The sequence below is a fragment of the Triturus cristatus genome, chromosome 10 (assembly GCF_964204655.1).
Source record: "Triturus cristatus chromosome 10, aTriCri1.1, whole genome shotgun sequence".
In the NCBI taxonomy this organism is placed as follows: Eukaryota; Metazoa; Chordata; class Amphibia; order Caudata; family Salamandridae; genus Triturus; species Triturus cristatus.
The window spans coordinates 513,880,071-513,900,225 of NC_140593.1; positions in this window are offsets into that span (position 1 = coordinate 513,880,071).

Sequence of the window (20,155 nt, forward strand, 5' to 3'; positions counted from 1 at the left end):
GGATAAAGTCCCCCTGCCGTACAATATAAGGGTTTTGCAAGTTTCCGTCATAAGTCGCCTCTAATAAAGAAACTAGAGGCAGGCTTTTGTGCAGGGATTGGAACCTCCTGTGTCTTATGATTAAATTAATGCCACTCTGTGTGTGGACTACTTTTCAATGTTTTCACAGCTGTGAAATATCATGGGCTGAATCCAACACTGACGGGCAACGTTGTTAGGTAATGGCCAAAGCCAGCTGACCTGCAGTAGCCAATGGTTGAACAAGACTGCTGAAAGGCCCAATTTTTTATCTGTATGCTCCCGCCTGTGTTTGTTGTGCGTTGCACTTGTGTGTTTGTGGGTATGTTTTTAGTGATTACAAGAGCTCTCGCACGATATATAAAACTGCCTGTAGGCGAGGCAGTAGACTTTAATAGTGTAGCTTTTGCAAATATTTTTCTTTTAAACCATTACTGAACTTGTTGTTAACAAATATTCATTAGCATGCATAGTAAAACTGCTAAAACGTGTGTTGTAGGGGTCTAAATGCATTCTACCTGGTTACTGCCTTAGTTCAATCAATCAATAAACTTTATTCGGTTTTTGTTTGAAAAACCATAAAAGTTACACAAGTACAATACATAGAGACAATAAAATATTAACATTATTTAAAAAACAAACTCCGTTACCTCACTGTAAATAATCTAAAAAACATGTCTAAAAGAGTAGACTCTACATGTCCATAAAGTGCCTAGATTTCAAAGATACTTTTAAAAACCCTACTATAAAAATGTTACTGCCTTAGTTAAAAATGCAGAATTTGATTGGGAATCCGGATATTTGCTTATTTATCATTACATATTTTCTACTTCGTTTTGCGGAGATTGATTTTAGGTGTCTTGCATTTTCAAAGTTCAATTTATTTTTTAAAGCTTTCAAATTTATTTTCGGAATTAGTTACCCAGAGCATGCCATGTTTATCTGCATCATAGCAAAGTGTCTTGAAAAGGAAGGCATCCTTGCACTTAACTAAATAAACGCTTTCTTCACTACGTGGAGCATGTCACCTGCTGAGAATGTGAACTTCAAACCATATCAAAGACACTCAGTAGCCCTGACTGACATTATCACACGAGCAACAACATTTTGATATTTAAGCTCAGGCATTCCCAAAACCTCAGGTAAAATTGTGCTCACTGTCAAAATCCGGTCACACTCTTGGTGAAAGCAACTGTCAAAGCTTCAGAACTTGTTTTCAAAACAGATGCACCCAGTTTGAAAATTCTCATCCGAACCGCTTGGTAAATTGGAGGTTCTCCACTCTTTCTCTAAAACTCGGACAAGCCTGTCACCAAGGAACAAAGATTAAAAAAATAAGGAGGGAATCATAATGTCAAGTTGTATATGACAGGCAAATGTGTTACACCAGAAGATTTTATCTGCTTCTCCGTGTATCACTTAACACATAGAAAAAGTGCCGCGCGAGAATGCATCACTCTGGCCATGTCTGCTTCGGAAGGAGGCTTGGAGATAAGACATGTCGCAGACTGAGGGCCAGATGTAGGAAGCCAAATAGCGATCACAAATGCCGAAATTCTCAGAATTTCGGCCTTTGTGATCGCTATTGGGCTTTGAGCAATGTAGGCAAGATTAAACCTACTCGCAAAATAAGGAATCACAAAAATTGCGATTTCCTATTTTGCAATTGCAATTAAGGAATCGTAAATTGCGATTCCTTAAATGCAATTTAAGTAGCACAAAAGAAAGTGCACTTTAGCCTTAAGGAATTGCTAATTACCACCAACTTCAAGTTGGTGTTAATTAGCTATTTCCTTTAAAAAAGCACTTTTTAGCTTTTTTAAAAGTGCCATGTGGCACACATTCATGCCCTTAGGGCATGTATGTGCGCCACATGTGCACACATGCACATTTCAGTGGTGCAACAGGATGTACTTTTGGAACCCTTGCACCCTTAAAATTGCGCCCACAATTTGCGATTCTCTATTGGCGAATCGCAAATTGTGAATGTCTTCCCATTCATTCCTATGGGCCTCCTAGCCCATAGGAATGAATGGGTAGGTATTCCTTATTAGCCAATCTCAATTTGCGATTCGCTATTAAGGAATATTAAGGAATTGCTCATATTTTAGCGATTCCTACCTACATTCAATTTTGCGAGTCCTTAATAGCGAATCGGTAAAATTCGCTAGTAAGGATTCGCAAAATTGATTTTACCTACATCTGGCCCTTAATGGTCCATTCAAGTAGCTTGTATGAAAGCTTGATAGAAGATGGGACCAGAGGCATGAGTTGAAGGTCGTTTTAGCATCATTGCCCAACTGCGGCCTAAATCGTCTCAGCAAATAATGCAGGCTCTAATTTGTCTCCACTCTATAACCTAGACCTCGGTTCTGTAGTGCCGCCTATAGGATGTCAGTGATGCTAATGCAGACACACTCTTTCTGATTTCAACCAGTTTTATTGAAGTTTAAATAAGACAGAGAATACATGGTGCAATTTCTGTAACGGATGATACTAAAATCACGGAGTGAAAAGAGCCACGACGAGCAGTAAGATAATAGTCATATGCAAATCTCATAACATATAATCGTAATGAGCGAAAGCAGTCATATGAGGAGTCGTATAAACAATATTGAAAAAGAGCACTGAATGGAAGCACTTTGAAAGGTAATCAATCTAATCTCAGTAGTAGGTGCACTGTGTAACAACTAATAAGAAGGAAAAGAAAAGAAAAAGACGCATAGTGTGAAAGCAAAAGGGGAAAGAGCGGTAGAGGGGAAAGGGGAATGGATAAAGGGAAGGCAGTGGACTGGTGTAGATGGGACGGCAGGCCCAATGACAAATGCACAATAAAGATGATAAAATTCCCCAAATAATCAGACTGTACGTAAAAACTGTATAGCAGGACCTTTTGGATGGTTTGGATTTCTACAGGAACTTCGAAAGTAACGGGCCCCTGTGTACAAGGTAGACTTGCCAATAGCAAGGAAAACAAGAACTGAAAAAATCTAGAACATGAATAATATAATAGCATCTAGATTGGAAAACATACAGTGATACATAGACTGATGTTATCCTGGACCATTTGTTGACGTGGATGGAGGATCACGACGTACTGAGCCCCTTCCAGGCGGGATTCATAAGGAATATGTCCACTATGGACCAAATCTTCTGACTGACCCTTTTGTACTGGAAGACGGTAAAGGTAGAGGGTGGCAGCCTCTATATGGTCTTCGTGGACCTCCGGTCCGCGTTTGACCTAGTTCCTAGGGGTAAACTGTGGGCTGTCCTTCAGGATCTGGGTCTCCCGCACCAGATTTTAGTGCTACTCATGAGATTGCATGAGGGGAACTTTGCCCAGGTTCGCTGTGGCAAGAATGGGACGCTATCACCAAGGTTCCCCGTTGGCAGGGGGGCACCGACCCTGTTCTGCCTTTATGTCAACGGGGTAATCTCTCATCTGGACAGTGTCCCTGATAACGACGCACCAAGACTGGCTGGTAGGAGGGTGCCGGCGATCATGTTTGCGGATGACACCATCCTACTCTCCAAATCTCCCATGGGGATTGAGAGGATATTGAATGGCTTTGGGGACTTCTGTCGGAGTAGAGGCCTTGAGATCAACGCTGACAAGACAAAATTCATGATCTTTAACCCGCCAGTGCATACTCGCGCAAATCCATCACTGGGCGATGTATGTATGGAAAGGGTTACGACCTTCCAGTACCTGGGTGTTACAATTCATGAAAATTTGTCATGGGGTCCGCAAAAAGCCAAATCCCACATGAGACTTTCACAGCTGTCGGGTGCTATCTTAAGGGTTTCTGACTCATCAAGCTTTAGACCAGTGAGTCCTGCCCTGGAAGTCTATAAGACGCAAGCAAGGGCAGCTGCTCTCTATGGGGGTGAGCTTTGGGGTCACTGTGCTGCCCCTGAAATCACTAAAGTTGAGTCTAAATTTGCAAGGCAACTACTATCGCTTCCTCAGGGTACTCCATTAATACCGTTGAGGTTAGATCTGGGATTGACGCCTATTGCAAACGAGCTAGCAGTAAAACCCCTAAGGTTCTGGCATAGACTGTGGACCACTCCAGATCTTTCAAACTATAGGGACGAACTTAAACAGATCCTTAGTTTTAATTGTGTAAGCAAAATCCCCTGGCTTGCGTTCATTAAGCGTGAACTTCTAAGTCTAGGACTACAGTCTATGTGGGAAGATCCAGATAGGGCATGTGGCCGGATATCATGAAAGATGTTTACTAAAATCTACAATGTCAAAAGCTGGAACTTTTAATTACGGCCCCTAATGCGGGTTCCCTCACTAACTCTTTTTTAGAATTCCAAATTGTTTATTATTTTGAGGACTTCATGGATGTTGTCTTCCCGATTTCAGCGCGTAAACTTTTTATCCAATGGCGACATGGCACTTTACCCCTCAAGGCCGTCACAAGCAAGTGGACGGCCTCCTCTAATAAGTCCTGCCCGGGCTGCAGCGGCGATTTAGAAGATGAGCTTCATGTTCTCTTCTTTTGCCCAGCATATACCAAACCAAGAAAATATTGGTTGTTGCCACTGTGCAGAAATTTGGGTTTTAAACATTGCTTGAATGCTTTTAGAATTTTTAAAACCAGTACATCGAGCCCTATTGTTTTTGCACTTTCTAAATTTTTGCTAGCTATGTGGTGCAAGAGGCGTAAATTAATCGATATCGACTGCTAGCCCTAATGTTTTTGAAATGAGTGTTTGGAATCTGACGCATTTTTTAATATTTTACAGATGAGAGGGTATTTTTGCCTGTACGAAAATATTGCCATGTGTATACAAATGAATTTTAAGATCTACACCATGGAGTCAGCTTTAGCTAGGCTAAGAGGGAGTCGATCCATAAGCAAACATGAAAAAAATTGGGGAACTTTTATAGGATGAGACGGCCTTTATTATCTTCTTAATCTTCCTTCCCCCCACTTTTTTTTTTTTTCTTCTCTCTTTCTTTGTCCCCTCCCGTGTTTACAGCTTAGTTTTGCTGTTTAGCGCTGAGAATATATTATAATTTTCTCGATTATAGACGCCAACTGATGTAAGTATTAATATGTGTTTCTCCTGTCAGCCTGTTTAATAAAAACTATTAAAAAAAAAAAAAAAAATGAATTTTAAATGCTACTTGCCTTCCCTTCCCCCTTCTTCCCTTTTCTGTTTTACTCTGTACTCTTTTATGGCCAAACCGGCCTAAATAAAGAATTTTTGATTGATTGATGTTATCAAATTATGTATTCAACATGTTTCTTATAGGAAAGCTTTTTTGGGTCTTTTACAATACATATATGTAGAAATGTTTCTGTTTAAATATGTTAAAAGGATTTGATCCGTTATCGAAATTTACAGTAAATAAATTAAAAATTACATGAATAATACATCATTATAGAGAAAATAGTGTTTTGTTCTCTTTTTTTAACATGGGAATCACAATCAATTGATAGAACATGATTTATCTGTATGCACTGCACACTGAGAGTAGCTAGATGTTATTGAAAAGCTGGCGGTATGTTGACCCACTACGCGCATTTCGCCAGAGCCTTCGTCAGGGGTCTGTCACAGTATACACTGAAAAGGATGAGAGACAACACAAACCTAGATTTTAATGCCTGCAAAAATTGCATTATAAATGTATGTCTATAAGGCTAGATCAAACAACTGTTGAGCTACTGATCAATGAGTTGTGTCCCACATGAAGTTGCTAGTAGTGTAAAACAGAGCAAAGTGCCCACAAATATTTATTCATAAATGTGTATAAAAAGAAATATACTGATATGTGAACGTAGAGTAAAGAGTGAACAAAGACTGTTAGAAGAATCTCCTAGACTTGGAAAGAAGAAAGGTTTATAACCAAACATGCTACCCCAGACAGAACAGAAGAAAGCAGGTAACAGCGTGCTTCTAATGATTCTTCCATCTTTAGTTATATCAATAGAGGCTCTATAAGAACCTAGGTTCAATCCCTTGTTATAAAACATGTGCGTAAGGCAAAAATACCTCTAAAGTGAGGATTCAGCTGAAGCAGAAAAAGATGGTAAAGATGACTAAAAGAATTTCCAAGAATGGAAACCTATTGCTATAAGGGGACAAAAATACAAATATACTGTTTTACTCATAAAGGATGTCTATGCTGGTTCCTCATGCAGTGAACCCAGAAGTTGCCCATAAAGCAATCAGGGTTCTGTTACCTTATCTATTTCATACTTTATCTTCTGTGTACTGACTGAAGTTGTCATAATGATGTAGCCATTTGGCTCCAGTATTTTATATGAACAAAACCAGTGTGATTTGGCTAAAAAGTGAGAAAAGAAAAAGAGTAAGAACTAATGTACAATTAAATGGACTACCATCAGTTACTGATATTCATGTAGTTACGTCTATAGGTCTACTTACCTACCAACTGGATAAGCCATAATAGTAGAGAATGTAACAGGCACAGGTGTCTGGAATTCTGGAGCTTGGAAGATGCTAACCTTCCCTAAAATAACACAGTATGTACTCATGAGATTGGAAGGACAAACTTGTAGGCTGACAGAGAAAGGATTGCGTTGTACCTGTTCGGAGGAGGCAGGACAGTGCGACCTGGTAGGTAGGCCTAAGGGCAGGGTGCATTGTATGAACAAGGTAGGACATGCCCTGATGTGAATGGCATGTCTTGATAGTGAATTATAGCCAGTTTTGCTTTTCACTATTGCAAGGCTACCTGCTCCCATAGGCCAGAATGGGCAGTTTGATTATAACATCTTATAATCATAACTAACCCAGGGAACATGGTAGAAAAACTAATTTAGTATGCCTGAACTCAGAATGATAAAATACATTGTTTAGTAAAGTTGGTTTTAACATTCTGTGTTTGAAAATACCACTTTTAGAAAGTAGATATTTTCTTACCTTACTATCCAAGCCTGCCTCTGCTAGATTGTGTATTTCATGTCTGGTTTCGGAGTGACAGGGGCAGGGGGGCTCCAGGAGACAGGGTGAGTCAGCACAAGGCTGAATAGACCTATCTGCATGAGGAGTGGTGGGAGGAGTAGCATCTGGGCCTGAATAGATCTGTGCCTGCCTTCCACAATGCTGGCTCCACCTCCTGTGGTGCGTCTGATGACTCTGGCCCACAGTGTCAAAGGAAAGAAGGAGTCCTGTAAACAAAGTGCTCCACGACTGCACAGAACTGGTTTGGACTAGGTACAGGTACAGACACTCTCTGCCTTTAGAGACAAAGGATTTTTGTGTATAAAAAGGGGGACCCAGACCCCAGAACTTTAGATCACTTCTGGGAATCAAGACGACCCTTTGCTGAGGAGAAGAACCAGAAGGAGGAGACCGCCCCTGTGCTGTGTGTTTTGGGGTCGGCCTGCAGTGGTTGCTTTATTGCCAAAGAAAGGAGAAGAGGACAGAGTGTGCTTTTCATCAACTTGCCGAAGATCTCCAAGGGCTTGAACTTGAGCTTGTCTCCTGCCTGAAGTCTCAGGGATACAAGACTTCACCAACCAGCTCACCCCTGAATTCCCTTGCTGGGAATTGAAGTGCCTGCTGTTGTGCCTTCTGAGAGACTGCATGTCGCTGGGAGCTGGAAGCGCGACTCAACGATGAGAAGCATTTCGCCGCCGCAGCAGTTGCCATTGCATCGCCACAGAAGTGTGCCGCCGCTGTCGCCATCGCATCACCGAAGCGCGGTGCATCCCCAGAGAAGCGAGCCGCCACCACAGAGGTCGCCGTCGCATCACCGGAGAAGCGCATCGCAGGGCCTGTCGTGGTTCCAAAGATCATCAAGTCGCCGCACGGCCATCGGGCATGCACGCATCGCCTTAACGTTGTCGCATCGTGAGCAAGACGCCATTTTGTCACATCACACCGGAGAAGAGTATCGCATCGAGGTGCCATCTTGTCGCATCGTACCGGAGAGCAGTAAGAAAGCGAGCATCAACTCCCCTGTACAGCAGTAAGGAACCAACGCATCCACTCCCCTGAGTCTAAGGAACCGACACAACACCTTCCCTGCGACCCTTTTGTTTGCACTGCGTTACGCATCCAAGGTACTTGAGAGTAAAGTGTCGCATTTACAATCTTAAAAGAACTGAGCTATTTTCCTAACATTTTAAAGCCTATTTTTGAGTACACTATTGTGGATTTTTGTCGTTAAGTCTATATAAAAAATATAAATTTTTATAATACAACCTGTGTGGTGTCCATCTGTAGTGTTGTCACTGTATTACTGTATGTGTTCACAAATGCTTTACACACTGCCTCTGAGATAAGCGTGCCTGCTCGTGCCAAGCTACCAAGGGGTTAAGCAGGGGTTATTTTAGGAGTGTAGCCCCTTACCCTAACTAGACACAAGGGTCCCTATTTGGTCAAAGGTACCTACCTCTGCCAACTAGAGACCCCCAAATCTAACTCCCACAGAAAGACAGCACGATTACAAGAAAGAAGAGAAGCAAGGCATATGCAGGACTGTCGTACATCCAGGCTAGGATGAAATAACACACTAAAGTCAGTAAAAATAATGGCAGTCAAAGGTCATCGCAGGGTCTTAAACCACAAGAGTGCCTTTAGCACTACATTCCACCCCATGACCTTTGACTATCATCACCTACATATATCAAAAACTAGACTTCTTAACTGAAGGCACAACTATAATTGAAAAACTATATTTCTTAACTGAAAAACATACTATGATTGAAGCTCATATTGAAGCACTAACATTATAAGCTCATGTGCTGAACTGAAAGCACAAGTATAAAACTGTGAAGTCATAAAAGCATGTTAATAATCATTTCAAAGCATGTAAAAATAGCTCATGCATATCCGGATACTCAGCAAGAATATATGTTTGATGGATACACAAAATAAATGATGCAAATAGAATCAAGCATATGAACTCAGTAATGCTCCTAATGTCTCAAATGGCTAATACTGGAACTTCTACTGCTGAAGCATCCAAACAAATATTTGTGTGCTAAAAAATAAAGGCAACATAATCATTTTCTTTAAACCAAAAAACCATCTACTTCACTACGATTTTACAAAATTTTTGTTGTTCTTTTACTTTCTAAACAAACAGTCATTCTCTGTTAAAGACATAGAGCCTTCTCGCATTTTGTTTTAACTTCATGTTTATATCAGTTCATCGGTCTTGGGTTGGTATGACTGTCTGGTTTGTGCAGCCACAGGATATCAGCTTCCACCATCTTGTGATCATGCCAGGATTGGGGAGGGGGAGGGGAGGGGTCCCACCCATACGGTACTCACATACATGGGCAGAGACATCAGGCACACCAACATATCGCAGTATGATGACCTGGAAAAGAAGCAAGCATCACTCTTCTTGCAAAAAGCATTTCTCAAAAAAGCGTACGTTTCCCTGTCCCCGTTTTGAGTTTGAAACCACAATATTATCAATCCTGTCTGCATGGTTCTCTGCTGGCTCTGGGTAATTATCTGAGAATTCTACCCACATTTTAGCCTCTGAATTCTAGGTATTGGGATGAAACTCTCTTTATCCCTGCACAGTAAAAAGGGCTGGGGCAGTCTCCTGCCTGACTATTTTTCCACTCACTGCTGAATACGTACTCCCTTTATCAATTGGCAGAAGCCCAAGGCCATCCATCTGCTCTGTCTGCTCTGGTAATTTTCCTTTCTTCAACACGCCCCTCACCTTCTGTGAGACTGGTCTGGCTTGTGCATTCTGACACATAAGAATCACAGTTCTAGGTAAATCTAGGGGAATATGCACCCCATCATACTCTGCCCACCTGTTTGCATGGTCTTTATCTCCTAGGTGCTCGTATTTAGTCATGCACACCAAATCTGAATCGTGTGTCACCACCTCAGTCTCCAAGATTTTAGCCTTTTCATCTGCAAGGGAATTAAATGTTCTGTCATGTACAGTAGCTGCGCTTTGCGGTACAATCTGCCACTTCACTGGGGAATCCTGTGTCTCAAACTCCACCCCTGGACTTTCTATTGGGACCTGCACAAACTGTTCATGCAAAACTGCAGTCTCTGTCTATATATTCCACTTAATCACGTCTTCTTTGTCCCATTTCCAAATCGCATTGTGTCTAATTGTCATCTGCCCAGTGTCTTTCAATGTCTGGTATTAAGAAATGTTACAGTCCACAATTTTAAAAGCATACTTTTCTTTCCCTGTTCTTCACAGTAACTATAAATAGCACACTGCTCTTGGACTGGCACACAAGAGACACTGTTACGTTTCTGAATTAACCACATTTTCTGCATTTCTATTTTCAAAATAGCGTTTTTCCATGTAGAGCAAGATTCATCATTCACTGACATGTCTGGTTTATACCTGCAACCAGCGATCGCTAATTCATTTTCCTGCACATTCACATCTTCTCGGAAATTCATTTCTGGCTGAGGAAGGTCCTCAAAAGAATTCATTCAGATCCTCTGTGAGGCCGGCACATTAACTGGCTTCGCATTTTTCACGTTTGAATCATCCTGACTATCGGAATAGCTGGTCAAAACAAATGGCTTCAGAGCCTGGTACATGTTTAACCCCTCGCGTGCGCGCGACGGCCATCGGCCTTCGCGAGTACTACCTCGGTAGTGCTGCGCACGTCCGTTGGCTGATGCGGCCCCGCCTGCACAATAAATCACCCACACTGCAGCGGAATTTACGCCGCGGGTAACGTTTAACTCTTTTTTCAAACACTTGTTTTCAAACTGAGCCTCAGCCAACTCTTGTCTCAGCTCACTACATTCTTTTTCTAAATGTTCTAATTTTTGATACATGCTGAACAATGCATTCAAAATAACACCACTGTTTCTGTCTAAAATACCAAGTTGTTTTCCCTCTTCAAATAACTCAGTTGGCATCTGGGACTCTGAAAACATAGGCATTTTAGAGAGCATTTTCCCCTTTTAATCTTGTTTTCGAATCCTGAGAAAGTGACGCCAAGATGTTTTAAATTGCGCCTATCAGATAATCTCAGAATCTTCCACACGGTAACCCAACACCCGGCACAGTCAAAACACTTTAACACAGCACCTTTAGAAATGGGTTTTATTTTACAAAATGCAAGGACTCTCTCTTTAGAATAAGGCTCAGGGTTTTATTATTTCACACAACGCTCTCAAAAGCTTTCCCAGATGTCAAATGCAAAAGATTCAAATATACAAAGAGATATATATGTGTTTACTTACAAGCAATAATCTAAATGCATGAATAATACTGATTAATAAACAAGCAGCAAATAATATGAGATAAAACTCAAACAAATATACTGGACGTCCTGCAAGAGATCAGAAAGCTATATATACATCAAATGAGTACTTTCGAGTTGCACCTTGACTCACTCACACATCACAAAGAAAACACATTCACTCACACATCAAATGATCACAGCCACTGGCTCACATCACAATGGCAAGAATCAAAACTCAATACATCACCTGGTGCAAAACACCGCATCTCAGACTGGGGAAGTATACAGCCATGATTGAGAGCCTTCAGCAACCAGGGTTCATATTCCGAGATAGACGCATCTGCCCTCACTCGGATTCCAAACTCCCAGTTTCCAAGTTCACAACCCTCAGCTTTAAACACACTAGAAGGTTCGAGAAAGACCTCCCCATGGAGGAATCTTACCAGAACTCCAGGTTCCAAGCAAGCATTTCCACGGCAGGAAGGAGCTCTCACGTTCCCTTCTCCAAATCTCACATGTTCCAGCCTCTATCTTGACGTAGCTCACAAGGCTTTCAGAATGCATAAACAATCCCTCACGAAAACAGAAAGACCTTGAACGTGAATAACCAAAGCAACTTGCAAGCACTGCTGTGCACGCAGAAAAGCTGAAGCAAGGCAAAGCCAGGGAAAAAGGATGACATGAGGCCATGTCAAAGCCAATAGTCAAGCGCTGCTGTGCACGCAGAAAAGCTGAAGCAATGCAAAGTCAGAAAACAAGATGACATGAGGCCATGTCAAAGCCAATAGTCATAATTCTTATTAATATACAACACCGAGCACATATGTGCATCACTGCCCTCAACAATGCACTTAGAAACCAAAATGTACATTCCACACCTCTCTCTCTCTTTCATGCTTTCAAATGCACATCCCACACACTCTGCTCTTGGCAAGGCGGCCTTACTCCGTGACAGCTCCCACTGAAAGACAGCAAGATTACAAGAAAGAAGAGAAGCAAGGCATATGCAGGACCGTCGTACATCCAGGCTAGGATGAAATAACACTAACCCTGGGCGTAGTTCGCGAAGTAGCACTACGCGAAGCTACGCAAAGTGCACTTTGCACTACGCGAGCTATGTGTAGCACTTCGCGAACTGCGTAGTACCCTGTTCGCACTGTGCAAGATGTCGTTTTCAATGATTGCACAGTGCGGACAAGCAACCAGCACTGTGCAATCATTGAAAACGGCATCTTGCACAGTGCGAGCTGTAGTTTTCTGCCGCTCGAGTAGATTTTTACTCAAGCGGCAGCTTTCTCAACGTGAACTGGTAGTTTCTCATCGCGAGCGGTCGCGAGCATACGCGACCACTCGCAATGAGAAACCTGAACTCCTCGTGTTGAGAATCTCGCCGGGAGGTTTATTTTCCACGCTCGCGATCGCCAACTTGATGTTGTTGAACGCGAACGAGGAAAAAGTCTCGCCGGGATGTCATTTTGCTTGCTCGCGGTCGCCAACTTGACGTTGAGGACCGCGAGCAAGCAAAAAATGACCGCTGCACTACGCAACACTACGCTACACGTGTTTGCACTGTGCTACGTGCAATTCGCGTAGTGCGAAGTAGCGCAAACTTCGCAAACTACGTGAGCGTAGCGTAGTGCTTTGCCCAGTCTTAAATAACACACTAAAGTCAGTTAAAATAATGGTGGTCAAAGGTCATCACATGGTCTCAAACCACAAGAGTGCCTCTAGCTCTACATTGGGGTAGCATGTTTGGTTTTAAAACTTTCTTCTTTCCAAGTCTAGGAGATTCTTCTAACAGTCTTTGGTCACTCTTTACTCTACGATCACATATTGGTATATTTATTTTTCTACATATCTATGAATAAACAATTGTGGGTACTTTGCTCTGTTTTACACTACTAGCAACTTCACGTGGGACACAGCTCATTGATCAGTAGTTCAACAGTCATTTGATCTAGCCTTATAGACATACATTTATAATCCAATTTTCGCGGGCACTAAAATCTAGGGTTGTGTTGTCTCCCATCCTTTTCAGAGTATACTGTGACGGACCCCTTACAAAGGCTCTGCCGAAACGCGCGTAGTGTGTCAACATACCGTCAGCTTTTTGGTAACATCTAACTACTCTCAGTGTGCATTGTATACAGAGCAATCATTTTCTATCAATTGATGTGATTCCTACGTTAAAAAAAGAGAACAAAATGCTATTTTGTCTATATTAATGTATTATTCATGTCATTTTACATGTATTCACTGTAAATTGTGACAATGGATCAAATCCTTTTAACATATCTAAACAGAAACAGTTTTACATATATGTATCGTAAAAGACCAACAAAAAAATTCTATAAAAAAACATGTTGAATAAACAATATGATAACATCAGTCTATGTATCACTGTATGTTTTCCAATCTAGAAGCTATTATATTATTCATGTTCTAGATTTTTCTGCCTGCACCTGCATTTTTAGTGCCTTGCTGAGGCTGTTTTTCAGTTCTTGGATTTCTACAGGTAAACATCAAAAGAATCCCATAAGCGACCAGCGCTAGACATGTATAATTTTTTATACATCATGTTATCAGAACTTCGGGTGACACATAACATATTACACCAGTTATCGAATGCAACTTCAAATGTGGCTTTCCACTCTGATAGAATAGTTTTGCTCCGAAAGAAAGCATCAGGTCTATTAATGGCATATCGTTTGAAGGCAATGTTAAAAGCTGTGGATGGGCCAATAGGTCTAAGGTTATCGAAAGGAAATCAATCGTAAAAGGGATCTTGAAAATGTGTTCTTTCATGCTTTGCAGTCTGGTCCCGAAAAGGCGAGTAAGTTAAGTGCAAAAAACGTGTTCAAGGATCCTGTCCCCTCCCCACAACTTCAACAAGCATCAGAAGCAATAAAGCCTAATTTGTGGAGTCTAGAGGGTGTCCAGTATGTCTTATGTATAGACCAGAATCTGGAATGAGCCAATGCCGGAGTAATTTTTGCCCTGAAGGTAGATTGCCAAATTCTACCCCAAACCTCGTCCATGAAGCGAGATGAATGAAAGGGTAGAATAAGAGGCTGCCATTTCTTTATTAGACTTTTAGAGAGTGAGTACTTAGGTGGCTCTAAGAATTTGTATAGATGTGAAGCAGAGTGTCCTAATATCCTAAAGGTACCCAATAACAAGGGAATGTCAGGAGAATGTGGGCAAGGTATTTTCAATATGACTCTCTAAATTTATAAAATTCTATGTTAGTAAGGTTATGAGTGGCACGTAATGTAGAAAACGGAGTAGGATTGGAAGAGGTACCTAAGTCACCGATTGTGTTGATACGTTTGAGAGCCCATAAGTTCCAAAATAGAGTTTTCCCAATTAAATTTATTTTTATGATTGTTCCACAAGGATGTTATGAGTGAATCTGATATGCCATTGCAGAGGAACGTATTCGATTGTAACAATGCGGCAATTGTGTCTGAAAGAATTGGTTGAGAATGGGCTGTATGCAAATCTTTGACATGTTTGATGGGTAACCAATATATTCACATCTGTAAAAAAGGAGGCAGAGAGAGACAACAGAATCACACTGCTGAGAAAGTTAACTAATGGTGATATCATCATTTTGATCATGTTTGTGCGCCCACACAAGGAGACGTGTTTGAGAGACCAGGAGTTGAGGAGATCTATAATTTTTGCGAGAGATTTCATTTTGTTTACTGATAGAGAGGTGCGAGGTCGTTTCCAAACCATATACCCAAGTCCTTTCTAAGGACATTTAAATATCTACATATTTATGTGTCTCAAATGTTCCAATCTGTGCTTTTAGTGTTAAGAAAACAGTACACAATTAAAGGATTAGTCTACACAGCATTAATCTCAATATACTCTAGTCTTTTATGAAACTATCATAAATGAAAACTTCTGCTTAAAAGTTCACCAGCAACTAGCAATTATCTAGAACTGAATTTAAGCAACAAAAAATGTGCAAATATGGTCATGAATGATATACATCCAGAGACACACTAACCATTTAGTATATGCAAACACTATGTGTGGGTGTGTGAATGGAAAGAATACTGACAAAAAAAACAGATTCAACCATTATTGAAACAATCTTTCAGGTAACACTTCCCCATCAGATAAGATATTGTCCTCCTCTACCTGTGAAAGTGGTACATATAAGGGGCAGATATGGAATACAGTTCTGCATTCAGTGAAACATTAGAATACCCACACAGCCCAAATGTGGTCAACATGAAACCAGAATTAGATTTGAAAAAAAACAGATTCTCAATGGTAGGATACAGATTGAGAAAATTATGTAGCTTTTTACCCATAAATTCTCATACTCATAACAGATGACCAGTCCAGCATACCCCTTCAGCTGGTTTTGCATACCCAAATCAGAGTAGGGTATCTGCCAATATAGACATGATTTTCTATGTAGATGTGTTTCCTGGAGCCATGGTATTCCAAGTCAATATATTTTCTATGCTTGCAAAGTTGGAAGTCCGCAGCACCCTGCATGTGTGCTATAGTTGTAAATATGAAGTGCAAAATGATTGCACTATGCACATATCTTTTGGGGGAGGGGTTTATGTTTACTATTCTAACTCCAGTCCCACACACATTGGGTAAGTGCATATATTTTGGTGTTCACATTTACTACTGTAACTGCATTCTCAGCAACATTGGCAAAAGTGCATATATTTGTGGTGGTGAGATTTACTGTTCTAACTCGAGTCTTACAACCATTGAGGAAAGTGCACAGGTTTAGGCTGGGGTTTTTTTTATTATTATTCTGACTTCAGTCACACAAAAAGTGGAAAAAATGCATACTCCAGTCCCCATAATATTGAGCACCATGCAAATTTTGAGAGGGTCAGATTTACTATTCCAACTCTAGCCCCAGAAACATTAAGAAAAGTGAATGTAGGGTCAACTTTTCTGCTATAAAACGTGACTTAAGCGTTAGGAAAGTGTTTATATTTTGGGGGAGTTTGATTTATTATTCAACCCAGACTCCCAAAAACATTGGGGAAAATGCAAATATTTGGGGGCTGTTTTACTATTCTGTGCAGTCCCAGCAATATTGGGGATAGTGTATATATTTTTGGGGGTCATATTTACTATTCTAACTCCACAACTTCCACAAACAATGGGCAAAGTGCATATGTTTGGGGTGGTGGGTCGATTTACTATTCCAACTCCATCCCCACAAACAGTGGAGAAAATGCATATATTTGATGGCTGTAACAAATACACTATTTTAACTCCAGTCCCAGCAACATTCAGGAAATGACATATATTTGAGGGGTGAGAGAGGTCAGATTTATTATTCTATCTTGAGTAACACAAGTACTGTGGATAGTGCATATATTTTTTGGGGGGTCAGCTTTACCATTTCTAGCTTGAGTCACACAGGTATCTAGGACAGTAGTTCCAGATTCTATTGCCACCTTCTTGTGGGCTAACAAGTGTTGACATGATTATAAACAAAGATTCTACACAAAGCATTGCACAGTACTTCCCAATGTTCCACAACCATCACTAAAAAAGAACGGAATATTTTAACTCACAATACAAATGTGCAAAATTTGTAATCCCTCAGCACAACATATATCTCCATGATAATTTATCTTTTTCTATTTGGATAAAGGAATCAGTGTGGTATGATTCAAATGTATTATTCCACTTCTACTATTATTCACAGATTGGTATAACATCAAACTAATTCAATCAATATTATTGTAAAGAACTGTTGGCTTGTGGAAGGTATGAACATTTTCTTTTCATGACCATTCTATGCCTTCTATCCTGACATGGTTAGACTTATACAGCACATGCTATCTGTTCTTACTTGTGCTGTAATATTATTTCCAACTTAAATAAAAAATCACTGCAGCAATTTCAAGAATATTTTTTCCATGCCTCCAACTAGCTACCTAATAAGCTCGTCCCTGGGTATATTGATAATCTGCCCAATTGTTATCTTCTCTTTTCCGAAAATGGTTATTCTTCAACTACAACAAGCTGATGGACATTTCTAATTACCTGTCAGGACCTCCTCCAGGGTGACAGCGTTAAATAGGTCCAACTCCTATTTTTTAATCTGTTCCATAGTTTTTAAGAAGGGTTTGGAGATTTATGTCTCAACAAGAAACTTGAAAGAACGTTTTACCTATTTTCTCATTCAAAGTGCCCTACCACCAATTTCTTATTACTTGAACCCTCTGCGAACCTTTTCCTCTAAACATGCTGCTGCACATAGCACACAGACCCTATTTATGCTTGGAATGGGGAGTAATTTCTTTTTTTTTCTCCTGTTATTAAAAGTAATAGACTTTCTATTAGCACTACAACTTTCCTGTGCCGTTTTAGATAGTAAAAAGTGGTTTGGTTGTCTGTTGTTTGGAAAACACAACTTTGATTAAGTTATTTAGTGTGACTTTGAGCTAATATGGTGATGAAAATAAGCATTAATACCCTGCATTTTTTATTTGACAATAAACTCCCTCAATTCCTATTGCCTCTGATAATTATTGCTCAAAATATGAAAAGGTGCCATCACATAGCTCGAAGGGCGTTAATCAAAACACAAAAGGCTATTTGGTGGGCTTGCTGTATTTCAGGAGAGGTAGCACAGCCAATAATCAAAGTGTAAAGATAGTCTTGCGGAATCTAAATTACCTCCTTCTTAATGTAAAGAAATGTAATGCTGTCACAGGAACTGAATGATTTGGGAGCGGATACTGCCTTATGACAGAATACAAGAGCCCAATTCACTAGTGGAGTCTGATGTCTAATGAATATTAAGTCAAATGTACTTTTAGAAAGTTATCCTTGCCCATTCTAATGTCTCTGAATGCTAATTTTCATTAGTCTCCAGCTGCATATTCTGAGTGCTCGAGCCCTTAATGAGGTGTGAAAACATCACACAGAGCAGAGACATAGGCCTGTGTGTGGGGAGATGTTTTTATCCTCTGCCAGAATTACAATTTGTTTGAAATAAAAGGGAGTGGCCCCACTCACCAAGAGATGGGGTACCAAATATACTCAATGTAAAATAAAACATTTCTCCTGGGAGAGGACTCTCAGGGAAGTCAATGCTCGCTCATAAATACCAATCATACAATTATGAACATTCTAGTATGCCCAATCCATTGTAAATTCAGGACCCATAAACCAATTCTAAACCATAGACACACAAAACCTATTGGAAACTATCACAATTTATTTAATAAAATTACAATCAATGAGTAAAACCACAAATAAGGACAAATACCAAAACAATTAACAAAGAAATTAATACACAAATGTAAAACTACATAAAAACTTACATCAATGTGTGCAAGAGACAAAAAACACGTGACATGTTAAAAATCATCAAAAATTGAGTTAATTCGACTCAATCAACTTTTGAGGAGTCTATCACAACTAATGTGATTAGTCTCAATTGTTCCTCGAAGTTAACAATACGATAAGCGGGGACGCGTTTCGGTGGATTATTGTTAATTTCAGACCACCTTCTTCAAGACATTTATTTATATTGTTTCTTCTAAAAAATGGTACGAATGTCATATATGCCTGTTTAAAAACACAAAAACAGTTTGGAATTTTTATTGTGTGTGTTACTGCATAAATAGAAATTACCTCTAATCTAAGCCTGGATGCTCTGTACCATTGGTTCCAGGGTATTGAGCTCAGGTTAAATTAGTGACTTTAGTAGTTTACCCTGACAGGTTTTGTGTTTGTTATTGAGGTGAGTAGTCACCCCCATCAACTAACAGCCACATTTCTTACAAGTACTTTCAGATGAATGCAAGGACATGATCATATTTCTTTATGGGGAGGCCTTTAAAGACTATTTTAATTGTGTAGATAGTAAAAATGATTATAAAGCACCTTCAAGAAAATGGAAAAATTCTATATGAACTACTGAAATGGTTTAGAAGTGGTAAAAAGTAAGAAACCTTTGTAAGCAATTGTTCAAGCAGAAAGCAAATGTGTGAGCCAATTCTACAAAGAGACAAGTAGACAAGCGTGAAGATCACTGCTTGGTAGAAGAAATATATGAATTCATGATATTTTAGAATTATGTAGTGCTGGTAGATACAAAGATCTCAACCTTCTCTATAAAGTGCATTGTAAAATCTATTCTTGCAACAGTGACCACAATCCTCTACTTTGAATATAAATGATTCAATAGAGTTATGTGAAGATGCTGTATTTTCTTGAGTTCCCCCAATGCTCTGTGTATTTCTGTATAAATACTGTAATTTAGGACATGGTTAACGCAAGAAATGGACTGAGGGAGGTGGAAGAGGCTGTCGGGGCTTACCATCCTGCTCAGCAGTGGATATAGTAATTGCTTCAATCTCTTCAGCATTGTTTGTCTTAAATAGGGGCAACTTTCACTTATATCCACTGTGCTCTAACAATGCATAGCTACATCTAAAGAGCAGGTGGGTGAAGAAAGGAGTTCCTAAATTGGAGTAAAAAGCCTAAAGGCAGAAAAACCATCATACCAGGTGCGAAGATACAGAATGAAGGGACAATCCAGCAGGAGAATATTGAACCTGCGTAGAAGAAGAACAGAACACCTGAGAATAAAAGGGGTTAAGAAAAGTAGGTAACAGCAGTAATGACAACAAACACAGAGCACACCTCCCTACAGCACCAAAAAAGGTACAAAATTGAATCAGGTTTGGTGAACCCATTGAAAAAATTACCTTCTACTGTATTGTGATGCAGTGAATGAAAGTCTCAATTCTCCTTTTGTACTGAAAAGAAAATGTGTCACAGGAAATGTCACTGTCATCTTGAATTGGGCTCCCCACTATTATAATTTGAACAAAAGGCCATCTTGAATTTAGATTCGTGGAAGTTATAATGCATGGAAGTTGAAAGAGCTTCAAAGGAGGCATATATGATGTCAGAAGAATGCTATAGGGGCTGGG